Genomic DNA, 14,020 nt, shown 5'->3' on the forward strand with positions numbered 1-14,020 from the left:
ACACTAAAAAATTGGCCTGGGCAGGAAGGGGGATATAAGTGCCCATTATTGAAGGGGTTAAAGGCTAAGTCCACCTCTTACAAAAAATATATGGGTAGCTTCAGTTTCATCAATCTAACCTGGTGACCAATGCCATTGTTCCCAAAAGTGAGGGAAAAGGTTAAATTGTGTTTCTGTCAGAGTGGGGGAAACCTTCCAGTTCAGCAGATCTGCTCCAGTGATGACTGTTTCTCACTCTGGAGAATACGCTCTTCCTGTTGTCTATAGGACAGGATGTAAAGGGAAATCTCTTGAATGGGACACAGATGGTGTAAAACTGGCAGGATTTGACCCCCCCATCACAGCCTTTCTTAACCAGGGCTCCTCCAGGTGTTGCAGGGAGTTACTTGAGCAATTTGATTTTCAGATGGGTAACTACTGACCCAAGCAATCTCTTGGCTATCATTATAGGGAGTAGTATTTCCACCATAATCGATGTAAGGAGCATTTTTCCACTGACCACCAGAGTAAGGGACTCCCTCTACCAAATGTATGGGAGGGGGGGTCTTTTACCCAATTGCCACCAACTTCCTGGCTCCACTGACCATCTATGTAGGGTGGTTTCCATGAACAATAACACTTGGCTTAGGTGCACACTGATGCGGTGCAGAATTTGCAGCGAATTCTGCACCGCATCAGAATCTCACCCCTTTCATGTGAACCGCTGCTGGTGTGTATATTAGGTTCACAATGCCCCGAAATCAGTTTGCAGAATCAGATCGCATAGGTGTGAATACCCATGCAATACGATTCTAGTGTGGACTCAAAAGGTCCTGCAACTTTTTGCTGCAGGGCGATTTTTGAGCCAATCAAAATGTATGATTTGTACAAGAATGCAGTGTGGTTCCTGTGCTAATCGCATGCAATGTACCGCACTGCATATAGGTGAACCCAGGCTCAATGCTAATGTGCTGTAGATCCCGTGATTAGTATAGATTCCCCAATATCTGGAAAGTTGTATCTTTGGTTTCTCAAACTTGAAAGGCTGCCCTATCCAAAATGGGAAGTTTTTTTTAGGTTTACTTGTCTTACACCTGGGGTTTTTCAACAAAGAAAACTGTAGTTGCATGACCCTGTGCTTACAAGTGTAGTGCTATTGGCTTTTATCAGCAAGGTAACAGGGTTGGGGTTGGCTGGTTTGAGGATAAATTAATCTAGATTAGTTACTAAAGGAAATGTAACAACCTTTTGAATCCAAACCTTCCGTTCTTGAGTAATCCATCTTGCTCACATCTCCTGTGATTTATACATCCATCATGCTTCAGGAAAGCTATCCTGATTAACCATTTTATATCTTGACCCATAACCATCAGATATTTTCTATTGTCCCTAGGACTTGTGAAGGTCATAGAAGGCACACTTTTTTTAAAATTCTAATCTGTCCATCATTAAATTGGAATTGTCCAATGGCCAACATCCTTTGTTTGGTCTGTCATGCTCTAGTCACACCTATGCACAGTAGATATTGATGTTACATTAGGCAGCCCATTCTCATTCCTCTAGACATGGAGAAAATTTGTAGCTTTGGAACCTGAAAATGCAGGTACAACAGAGCACCTATTTTATAATGTATAAAGGCATTCACATGTTACTAAACCCACACCAGTAAAATCTGTCTGTAGATGCAGTAAAGCATGCTGGTTATACTCACTGTGGAACCTAAGGGGTTAATCCTCTGCATTATGAAAACTGTTTGATCCTGACTTCTCTGATCCTCCCCTTCCAGTGCCCCTATTGTCCTGATAACTCCTATTGTGTGGAGTTGCACTGGGCATGCTCAGTTTTGTGTTGCTAGAGGTTTTTCATGGCTGAATGCATGTCGTCAGTACTGTTCAGAGTGTCCTGTATTCTATTGCAGAATGAAAACTCCAAGCTTTAATCAGTGCTCAGCTGGAAACTGATAGGAGTCACAAGACTGCTCTAACTACTGATGAGCAAAGGTATTAAGCAGTTCGAGGGGTAGTGTGCATTTTACTGTGGAAGCAGTGGCCACTCTGCAGAGGTCTGACATGTTTCTTACTGAGTCAGAACTAGAGTTCTCCAATCGGCAAGGAACCCAAGCTTTGATGTCTAAGCTTTAGGTCACACTACATAGACCCCCTACTTTACACAGGACAAAGTTCCTTCTCTGCAGGGGACAGGGCTATTCTGCTTTGGATATGGTTTTATCTTGGCTTTGGTTGCTTTCGAAACTTAAGACTTGTAACACCTTTTCAAGTACCTGGAATGTGTTTTAGATCAGGAAAATTAAAGTTCAGTTGGGCTCTTATCTACAGTTGACCATAGATTATACAATTTTTCCAGATCTATCAACCATGAGGTCCTACCTAAACACTTTCAATTTGTATGCAATCAGGCAGGCCCTTGCACTAGAGTTGTAGGTCAATTTACAGGAAATTGAACAAGAATTGTTTAATGTATGAGCAGCTTAACTGACACTTTCTATTTGGATGAGTGTCCTCTGGACATCCATCATAGCTGTCACCAAGAGCTTCATCTTTATCACTGAACTGTAGTTGGCACTACAGGAAGAAAAATCCTAAGGCCGTTAAATGCTCTTCACCCACTACTGTGATTGGATCAGATGGCAAATGCAATTAGGTGGTGTAAATGGTCTGCTTTTTTGATATGAGTTGAACAAAGTGTTTATATACCTGTTGGCAATATTCAACTACAGTGTCTCGGCCATGATTCCTATAATCTCCTCTTCTCTCAACAGATTAATTCCTAATTCCAGAATGAAGTCCTCTCCAGTTTCTATGAAGAAGGCTATGAGCAAGAACACACCTCAAAGGACTGTGGAAAGAAAGATGAGGGCCAAATACTCAAGTTATATCTACAGGGTATTAAAACAGGTAGGAGCTGAGCAGTGAACTTAAAACTGAAGATCCTGGTGGACCATTTCGTGTTCTGTTGGGGGTGGTTGGATAAAACACGGTGACCTCAATAGCTCCCAACATAACTCAATATATTAAAGTGCTTGATGTCCTGTTATATTCCCCCCCCCCCCCCAACTCAATAGTTTCCTACATTTCTGTGAACTTTTCATGCAGAAGGGATAAATGACTTGTGTGCTGGCTTTGCCTTGATCTGCTGTGACTAGTTAACAGCATTAATGATTGTAATCCACAGATCTCATTCTTAGGAGCCATTCTCACGGTTCACAAATGTGTTGACTCTGAAGTCCCTGGCAGGCTGTGACAGCTTGGCTTGTATCTCAGTGAGGTGACGAGACTTGACCTCAAGTTCCTCTTGGTGTAAGATGGCTGCCATAGTTGAGTGTGTGAAGGTTCTTCAGTAGGCAGTTCTATCCAGTGGCTCTTGCACAACCACAAATGCCAGCATGCCCTCCCAACAGTGGTTTACTTGTCTTTTAGTCAAAATCTGAGGGCTGCAATCCAAAGCAAAGCCCAGATTTCTTTGCTTATGGTTGACATTTCTGATCAGTTCTGAGATGTACTTGCATTGTAGCTTGTTGCAAGCCACCTTGAGTTTTGACTGCAATCTTGTAATAAGCGTATTGGTTCCCATGTCTCATTAAGGGATTAGTCAACTGACACTGAACGCGCTTTCATACACTTATGACAGTGGTATCACTGGGGGGGTATAGATCACACTGGGTGACCCCATCACAGGGGGGGGGGGGTGTCCCCGCACAGAGGTCTGCAGTCCAGGGCCCCGAAGAAGTTCTTACTTGTGAACTGTCAGTGGCTTTCATCCATCCGAGTGGAGTGTCCCCTGTCCTCTCCCTGGGTACTGGGGCTCCTCATCCCTCCTGCAGCCCCAGGAACATCTGTGCTATGGGCAGGGGGGTCCCATCCCTGGGATCACAGAAGCTGCTGCAGGCCAACTCGCACCCAGCCTGTACACTGGAGCGGAGCCCAGCCTCTGGACAGCTCCTACTATTCATGTCAGTCCATGAATGGTAATAATGAGCCCACCCCTCCATCACACATCACTGGACATCTTTCCGTCTCCCAACACAGAGCCCAGAACCAGGGTGACACCACATGTTGCCATACCAAGTGACACCAACCCTAGTATGCCTCTGACTTATGCCCAGACATACCCATTATAAGAATTTCCATCTTTGGAGGGACTCCAGTGGCTCTAACTAGAGCAGAGATCTTGCCTTCAGCATCTGTAGATCAAATTGGGTGAGCAATAGTCTGTTGGCAATCATCCAGAATGGGTTGTTTTTTTTTTTTTTTTTTTTTTTAAACTCTGCATTGCATTTAGCACCCCCCCATGTAGCACATCTTGGACCAAGTGATGGATGTTCTGTCCTCCCATATCCAAGTTTATGGAGAGCCGTAGTTGCATTAGTGATGACTTGAATATAAAATGTGTGATTCAGAACCTTGACAGTTGCCTGTGATCCATGACTTGGAGGTTCTGGTTTTGGTCTGCTTTCTACAAAATGCTCAGGAGCAGGGTATCAACCTGGTTGGGTGGTCTTGTTTAGGCTAACAGTTGGCTTTGTCTTGCCTTTCATCTTTGCAGAGCGGTGTGGAGAAGAGCGTCTATATTTCAAAGGACATAATGGATTCCATAGCTTCTGAAGCCGCCAGACTTAGCCTGTACAACAAGAGACGGACCATCACAAAGCGAGAGGTTGAGAGTGCCATGAAGAATCTTGTCTGGAGGGCATCCTAATTCTACAGTTAATGTTCCTGCAAGAAAATGAAGACTGTCTTGTATATTTCTGTCTGTATGTCTTATTTAAATTGATTTTTAAATTTTGTGTAATAAACCTTTTTAAAGTAAAGGCCCCAAGTGGACTTTTGGTGTGTTGCTGTGGCAGCTATTTGCACATGTTGGGAGTTTGGGTTACTTTTTGCTAAAAATAGATATGATATGAATTTTAAAATTTGTATCCTGTATTTTCAGTAGGGATAAACTACTAAAATATCTTGACCTATTTAAAATGCTAATACGGAAAGATCTTTAATGTTTTCTAAATGAAGGCAAATTGGTATGAATGGGGTGATCATGTCTTGTCCCCCTCCAACTAAATTCAATCTTATAGAGAAATATTGCAGTTTCTTAATGGGTTGGTGTCTAAAATGGATGGCCTTCATGTCCTTGCCTCCCTAATAGTGTCAGCCCTCCAGCTGTTGCAAAACTACAAGTCTCACTATGCCTTTGAGTCATGCTTGGAACTGTCAATCTTGCAATGCCTCGTGGGACTTTCCATTTGGCAAGATTGACTGTTACCAGCATGACTCGCATAGGCATGGTGGGACTTTCTCAACAGCTGGAGGGCTGCCAGTTTGACACCCCCTTATCTAGTTGCATGGTTTGAACATAAAAGTAAAATCCTTAATCACCTCTGTAGCTATTGGTATTCCAGCGCAATGAAAATTAAATGAAGTCACAGCTCTTCACCAGGTCTTTTCCAGCCTGCCAGTCTTCTAAAAATAAACTGGATACCAGGTGTAAAATTCTTCTTTTGAAGATGGAATTTCTTCACATTACTTGCAGCTCAGCTACTGTAGAGGGTTCCGGTATCACTTGGTGTACTGCTATATAATTAAATTGCAGCTGTGCCCAGACTATAGAAATGTAATGTTTCCCCTCTGTCAGCACTGAGTCACACCAGCTGAGCAAAGGAGAGAGGAACACTAGTCAGTAACAAGGTGCAAAGGTATATTTGCTTTGGAACAATAAAATTAAAAATAGTGCCCCTGTCACTGGTGTCAGCTGGTGGAATCGTGCCCCCCCCCCCCCATCACTGGTGTCAGCTGGCGGAATCGTGCCCCCCCCCCCCCCCCCGTCACTGGTGTCAGCTGGCGGAATCGTGCCCCCCCCCCCCACCGTCACTGGTGTCAGCTGGCGGAATCGTGCCCCCCCCCCCCCCCCCCCGTCACTGGTGTCAGCTGGCGGAATCGTGCCCCCCCCCCCGTCACTGGTGTCAGCTGGCGGAATCGTGCCCCCCCCCGTCACTGGTGTCAGCTGGCGGAATCGTGCCCCCCCCCCCCCCGTCACTGGTGTCAGCTGGCGGAATCGTGCCCCCCCCCCGTCGCTGGTGTCAGCTGGCGGAATCGTGGCCCCCCCCCCCCCCCGTCGCTGGTGTCAGCTGGCGGAATCGTGGCCCCCCCCCCCGTCGCTGGTGTCAGCTGGCGGAATCGTGCCCCCCCGTCACTGGTGTCAGCTGGCGGAATCATTTTCCTTGTGTCAGGAATAAAGGCCCAAGGGCTAGATAAAAGCAAGCAAAGGGCCACATCCAGCTTCTGGGCTGCAGTTTGGGGACCACTGCTCTAGACAATAGCATCAACCTTCTATTCTTGAAGGAGAAAAAAAACTGCTCTCCCTTCACCCATCCTCTCCAGTGCCACCATCTTTACTGGAGTTGCGGCTTGTGCATAGACAAGCCATGAATGCTGTAGACCTGGCAGAAATGCCCCTGTTGTGTTTGCATTTTCCAGACCCCCTGTGCATACAGATAAACCATGGGTCTCTGGCAGAGACCCCTCACCAAGTATGTGCAACATCTTGAAAATGGCTGTCGCACAATAAAAAGCAGTTTGTGAGATGTTGCAAACGTGCATACACCATGGTGGCGTGAAGTTCTGCTTTAAAACCCCCATCTCTTCAGTTCTAGCTCTTCCCAAGTTTTGGGACAAGTTTAGTTATACATGCTGTACAGGGGCGGACTGACAACTCATGGGGCCCCCGGGCAATAGGGGATCATGGGGCCCCTGTGTCCTTGCCCAAACAAAAAAGCCTATGAAAAAGGGACCAGGGGCATCTCATGGGGCCCCCTACTGACCCCAGGCCCTCGGGCAGTGCCTGAGTTTCCAAATGGTCAGTCCGCCCCTGATGCTGTATAATCACTTTGGAAATCCACAGACAGCGACTGCACTGCAATGTGCCCTTATAAGGAGTTTGTTCACCCTGTCTGCAGGAGATGTTCAGTATATTTGCAGATAGAAGCTGCCTGAAACAGCTTGTTGTGTCCCACGCTACAGAATAAACACTTCAACTATTAATCCTGGATCATGGAGCAGCTCTTCAAGGGAGAAATCACAAGAGGATAAACACTAAAATATTTCACCTGCCAAGTTATTTAGGACACTTTCAGATAACGGATGTAGAAGTGCTACCAGTGTGATAGAACACAAATATTGCGGGGCACAGACTGTACGTTGCTTGGAATACGGTTCCCAACAAAACCAGGTGTTCTCATTGCCCTTTCCTTGTCTCAGCAACTTGCCTACCAAGGCAAGTTTTAATTTTTTTCTTACACACATTTTAACCACAAGCCTACACGGCACTTATACCCCCTTCCTGCCCAGGCCAATTTTCAGCTTTCAGCGCTGTCACACTTTGACAATTGCGCAGTCATGCAACACTGTACCCATATGAAATTTTTAGGATTTTTTTTGTGACAGAGCTTTATTTTGATGGTATTTAATCACCTCTGGGTTTTTATTTTTTCTTAAACCAAAAACCACTGAAAATTTTGAAAAGAAAATTTTTTTTCTTCGTTTTTGTAAATAAGAGTTTTCTCCTTCACTGGTGTGCGCTAATGAGGCTGCTGTGCTGAGGAGGCACTGGTAGGCAGCACTGATTAACATTGACGGGTGACACTGAAAGGCAGCTCAGATGGGCACTGATATGTGGCATTGATGTGTACTGGGTGGCACTGATGGGCACTGGCAGGTGGCATGGATGAGCACAGAGCTGGCACTGATGGACACTGACAGGTGGCATGTATGAGCACTGAGAGCTGGCACTGATGGACACTGACAGGTGGCACTGCTGGGGCTACACTGATGATCAGTGCACATGTCCCCTCCAAGGAATGCCGATTACCGGCTCTCCTCTCCCTACAAGCTGTCAGCGTGACGGCTCGTGAGGAGAGAAATGCCGATAACCGGCATTTCCCTGTTTACATGCGATCAGCTGTGATTGGACACAGCTGATCACATGACCGAGCCGACATCTTTGGCTCTTTCCGTGGATCGGTGATCCGCTGTGTCCGAGGGACACAGCGCACCGCCGATCGCCCCCCTGTGCACTCCCGTAGCCGCGCATGCATGGTGAGAATGGGAGGACGTCATATGACATCCTCCTAGAATGAGAGAACCACCTTGCGCCCGTCATTGTACTATATGGCGGGCGGGATGCGGTTAAAATTTATTTCAGGTACTTATATAGCGCTGTCAATTTATGCAGTTCTTTACATATATATTGTACATTCACATCAGTCCCTAACCCTCAACCCATATGGAAGAAAAATATATTTGAAATACTACAATTTTGGCCATATTTAACATATTTCAATAAATATATATACTGCATGTTGAAATCTAAATTTTTTTTTAATGCGTTTACAAATATATGTAAAAATATATGTTGATTGTTAACACAGGGCTCTGGGCTGTGATTGGACACGGCCAATCAGCAGGTCCTGGCCGTGTATCTTTGCCCGGGACTTGTTGACAGACTCCCAACGTTTACAATCACGGAGAGTATTGGCAAGGGGGCACACATGCGCGCCCCCTTAACCAGGAAGCAGGCAGTGACATCCTAGTACTCCGCTGTACAAGCCACCCGTCTGCAGTACAAATCAGGCAACCAGTCAGGAAGTGGATATACTATATTATTTTTTCTATTTGTTATATTTTTCTCGTGAGAATGGAGTTACACTTTAAACATTCAACCAGAAAAGTAGGTGGGTTAACTAGAAAAACATAAGTAAATTTGCCTCTGATTGAGGGGGACACATGCCTCATGCCTCCCAGCTGAGTCCATAGATTCAATGAGCGTTCTCCTTTGCACTTCATTGCAGTGGAGGACCAGGCTGTAGGCGTCTGTTGTAGGAAGCAGCTGATGTGCTGGTGAGGGCTCTGGGCTTGCCATCTGATGAGTGATAAAGTTTTGCAATAGCGGCCTTTCCAGTCCTGGATTAGTCATGTAGACTGTCGGGTGTGTGGAATGTGCTGTGTTTGTATTAGAATTTTGTCCAGTCCTAGAACACTGACTATGTAGCCTTCCCATCGGGTAGGCAAAGTAAACAATGTGACTTAAAGTGTTACTAAACCCACAACAGTAACATCAGTCTGTATTTGCAGTAAAGCGTGCTTGTTATACTCTCTGTGGAACCTAAGGGGTAATCATCTGCATTGTGTAAAAAGGCTGTTTGATCCTGTCTTCTCTGATCCTCCTCTTGTTGCAATGACCACCTGATACAGACTGAACCCGTGGTCACATGCACATGCTCAGTTTGGTGTGTATTGCTAGAGAGGGTTTTTTTTTTCTTGGGAGGGTGCATGTGATCAGCACAGGGCCAATCAGCGCTGTCCAGACAGAGGGTCAGAGGTTTCACATCCTCCTAGAGCAGAATGAAAACTCCTCCTACAAGCTTTAACCAGTGCTCTGCTGAACAAGACTGCTCTAACTGCTGATGAGAAAAGGTATTTAGCAGATTATATTTACTAAAATAATTGCATTACCATGTTCAGGGTACTGTGGGAGATCACATATAGTGAATGCAGGGTCCGGGGAGACCGGATATAGTGAATGCAGGGTCCAGGGAGACCGGATATAGTGAAAGCAGGGTCTGGGGAGACCAGATATAGTGAATGCAGGGTTTGGGGAGAGCAGATATAGTGAATGCAGGGTCCGGGGATACCAGATATAATGAATGCAGGGTCCGGGGAGACCAGATATAGTGAATGCAGGGTCCGGGGAGACCGGATATAGTGAATACAGGGTCCGGGGAGAGCGGATATAGTGAATGCAAGGTTTGGGGAGAGCGGATATAGTGAATGCGGGGTCCGGGGAGAGCGGATATAGTGAATGCAAGGTTTGGGGAGAGCGGATATAGTGAATGCGGGGTCCGGGGAGAGCGGATATAGTGAATGCGGGGTCCGGGGAGAGCGGATATAATGAATGCAGGGTCCGGGGAGACCAGATATAGTGAATGCAGGGTCCGGGGAGACCGGATATAGTGAATACAGGGTCCGGGGAGAGCGGATATAGTGAATGCAAGGTTTGGGGAGAGCGGATATAGTGAATGCGGGGTCCGGGGAGAGCGGATATAGTGAATGCGGGGTCCGGGGAGACCAAATATAGTGAATGCAGGGCCCGGAGTGACCAGATATAGTGAATGCAGGGTCCGGGGAGAGTGGATATAGTGAATGCAGGGTCTGGGGAGAGCGGATATAGTGAATGCAGGGTCTGTGGAGACTGGATATAGTGAATGCAGGGTCTGGGGAGACTGGATATAGTGAATGCAGGGTCCGGGGAAAGCGGATATAGTGAATGCAGGGTCCGGGGAGACCAGATATAGTGAATGCAGGGTCCGGGGAGACCGGATATAGTGAATGCAGGGTCCGGGGAGAGCGGATATAGTGAATGCAGGGTCCGGGGAGACCGGATATAGTGAATGCAGGGTTCGGGGAGACCAGATATAGTGATTGCAGGGTCCGGGGAGACCAGATATAGTGAATGCAGGGTCCGGGGTAGACCGGATATAGTGAATGCAGGGTCCGGGGAGACCGGATATAATGAATGCAGGGCCCGGGGAGAGCGGATATAGTGAATGCAGGGTCCGGGGAAACCAGATATAGTGAATGCAGGGTCCAGGGAGACCAGATATAGTGAATGCAGGGCCCGGGGAGAGTGGATATAGTGAATGCAGGGTCCGAGGTGACCAGATATAGTGAATGCCAGGTCTAGAGAGACCAGATATAGTGAATGCAGGGTCCTGGGAGACTGGATATAGTGAATGTTAATGTTACTAAACCCAGGACCCTGCATTCACTATATCTCCCACAGTACACACAACATGGAAATGCAATTATTTTAGTAAATATAAACTGCTAAATACCTTTTCTCATCAGCAGTATATAGCAGTCTTGTGACTTCTATCAGTGTCCAGCAGAGCACAGGTTAAAGCTTGTAGGAGGAATTTTCATTCTCTCCTGATTGTCCTATTAGGCTGTATAACCCCTGACCCCTCTGTCTGGACAGTGCTGATTGGCCCTCTGATGATTACATGCACTCTCCCAAGAAAAAACAACTCTCTAGCAATACACACTAAACTAAGCATGAGCAGAGTGACTCCAAAGCTCTGTTCAATCAGGAGGTAATTAGGGAACAATGGAAGAAGGGGAGGATCAGAGAAGACAGGATCAAATTTTTTACACAATGCGGAGGATTAACCCCTTAGGTTGCACAGTGAGTATAACAAGCATGCTTTACTGCATATACAGACTGATTGTACTGTTGTGGGTATAGTAACACTTTAATTGTTCTGTTGAGTAGTAATGTGAGCAATGTATATCAGTGCATAGATTATAGAATGGTTCTCAGATGTGGCTCTGCATACCCTTGTAAAAGTTTCATACCAGCAGCCTTATACTGAACAGCTGAAGTAACTGAAGACCACACACAATCCAAGGTGTTCCGTGCATCTATGTCCTGGCAGCAATATTCCGCCCTACTGGCTATCACCCCTGGTTCACATATATGCAGCTGTGTGGGCTGCGTTTTGCGCGGGCACAAGAGCCCATTCATTTGAATGGACTCCCGTGCCCCGGGACACGCAGGGAAGAAGTCCCTGCACTTCTTCTGAAAACGCAGCCCGCACGAGAACCTCGATTCCCAGTACGGTTGTGTTTTCCGGTGTGGGCGGCATGCCATTAGAACTAATGGCACCCGCCCGTGGGTCCACATTCCTCTGTGTGGGTGGTGCCCACGGATTTTCATGCGGATCCACAGCCGCACCACTCGCACATATGTGAACCTAGTCTTATAGAGTCCCAGGTGGGTGTGATGCATAAGATTTCCTCCCATATTCAGAGTGAATCTGCTGGAGAGGAAGATGGCGCCCATCATGTGGTCCCCTGTGTTCATCTCAACTGAGTAGGCACGAAAGCACCATGCGCATTGACGTCATATCCGACTCCGGAACTACATATTTCGGGAGACCAGGAACAGCGCCATGTTGGAGAACACCACCGACACGGGAGCACTGCGGACTGCACCAAAGTGCACGAGAGACAGGGGAAGGACAACCCGCCCCACCGCTCCACACAGCCACAATAAAAGGTCCCCCCAGAGAACAAGGGAGACCCTTACCATGCCGGACACATCAATATGATCCTGCCAGGAGGAAAAAGAAAAGACCCATTTGTACAGTGAAATCATGTACATTACATTTAACACAAATTGAAAATGTTAATAAATAATCTGGACAGCAAATTATAACAATCACAAAAAGGGAGAACATTTTTTACACAGTATCTCGCAGAAGTCCCAGAAGTGAGTCCACCCCTCACATTTTTGTCAATATTTGATTCTATCTTTTCATGTGACAACACTGAAGAAATGACACTTTGCTACAATGTCTTAGAAATATTGATGTCTAAACAGTTAATTTTTTCTTGATGGTAAATCATAGTGAAAAAAAGATTTGAGGCATTCTGATTCATTATTTCCAGACATTTTTTCAACAATACGTCAGGACCAACCCAGACGAAAAAAATATCATCTATATATCTTTGCCAAATAATGATATGTTGTGTACTTAGAGAGAGATTCACTGGACACAAAACCCTGCTCCCACACCCCCAGGTACAGGTTGGCATATAAGGGAGCGCAATAAGTCCCCATAGCCACACCCTGGACCTGGAGGTAGTGGGAGCCTTTGAACAAAAAAAAAATTGTGATTCAAAGTGTAGTCAAGCATAGTCAAAATAAATTCATTGAATCTCCATCAGGGGCGGACTGACAACTCATGGGGCCCCTGGGCAATAGGGGATCATGGGGCCCCTGTGTCCTCACCCAAACCCAAAAAAGCCTATGAAAAATCCAATGAAAAGGTTCCAGGGGCATCTCATGGGGCCCCCTACTTACCCCGGGCCCTCGGGCAGTGCCCGAGTGCTCGAGTGGTCAGTCCGCCCCTGGTCTCCATTCATATACTCCCCTTTGTTGCAAAACATGTTTAACCGCAATCATTCCTTTATTGTGTGGAATGCAGTTATAGAGAGATTCTACATCAACCGTTACTAAATAGGCAGATTGAGGTACTTCAAGATTTTTTAGTTTTTAGAAAATGAATAGAATCTTTTACATAAGATGCTAAGCTTACAACTAGGGATGCACCAAATTCCAATGGCTGAAACGTTTCGGCCGAAAACACCCCTTTCAGCTGTCGGCCGAAATGAAAAAAGGCACCGATACAGGTGCCGAAAAAGCCCCGCCCCTCGCCTCCACCCATCGCCGTCGCCTGCCCGCCAGACCGCCGCTCTGTAGTTCAATCTTACCTGAGAAACCATCGATCCCGGCGTTGGGCATAGAGATGAGAGCAGGAAAGATGGCCGCCACACATCTCTATGTTCTTGGAGGTCCGGAGAGATGTCACTTCCGGTTCCAGCCATTTTTTTTTAAAGCACTAGATTAATGCTTTTTTTTATCTAATGCTTTACATTGCAGAGGAGAGATGTGGGGGTCTTATTGACTCCATATCTCTCCATAAAGAGGACATGTCACTTATTATTTCTATCACAAGGTATGCAAGCATTTCTTGTGATAAGAATAAAAGTGATTACAATTTTTTAAAAAGGAACAGTGCACAGAAAACCAAAACATTAAAGAAAAGTTTGTAAAAAATGTTTAACGTGCCCCCGTCCCCCCCGTGCTCGCACATAGTGGTGAACGCATACATAGGCCTTGCCCACATATGTAAATGGTGTTCAAACCACGCATGTGAGGTATTGTCACGAACGTCAGAGCAAAAGCAATAATTCTCACACTAGACCTACTCTGTAACTTTACACTGCTAACATGTATAAATTTTAAAGCATCACCCATGGAGATTTTTAAGTACCGCAGTTTCACACCATTCCATGAGCGTGCGCAATTTTAAGGCGTGACATGTTGGGTATCTATTTATTTTAACATCTTCTCTCATATTTTACAAAACAATTGGGGTATATTTTTTTTTTAATCAAGGTGTATTTTTTTC

At 46.0% G+C, this 14,020-nt stretch overlaps 1 pseudogene across 1 annotated transcript; it reads left to right on the top strand.

Annotated features, from left to right (window-relative positions):
* Positions 1-2,771: 2,771 nt before the first annotated feature.
* On the top strand, positions 2,772-4,726 carry LOC149435507 (histone H2B type 1-L-like; annotated as a pseudogene). Its single transcript, XR_016308464.1, has 2 exons — positions 2,772-2,894; positions 4,543-4,726. The product of XR_016308464.1 is annotated as a histone H2B type 1-L-like (transcript).
* The last annotated feature ends 9,294 nt before the right edge of the window (positions 4,727-14,020 follow it).

This window comes from Staurois parvus, unplaced genomic scaffold, assembly GCF_062004578.1.
Source record: "Staurois parvus isolate SC_StPar_1 unplaced genomic scaffold, SC_StPar_1.0 ptg001495l, whole genome shotgun sequence".
NCBI classification, from domain to species: Eukaryota; Metazoa; Chordata; class Amphibia; order Anura; family Ranidae; genus Staurois; species Staurois parvus.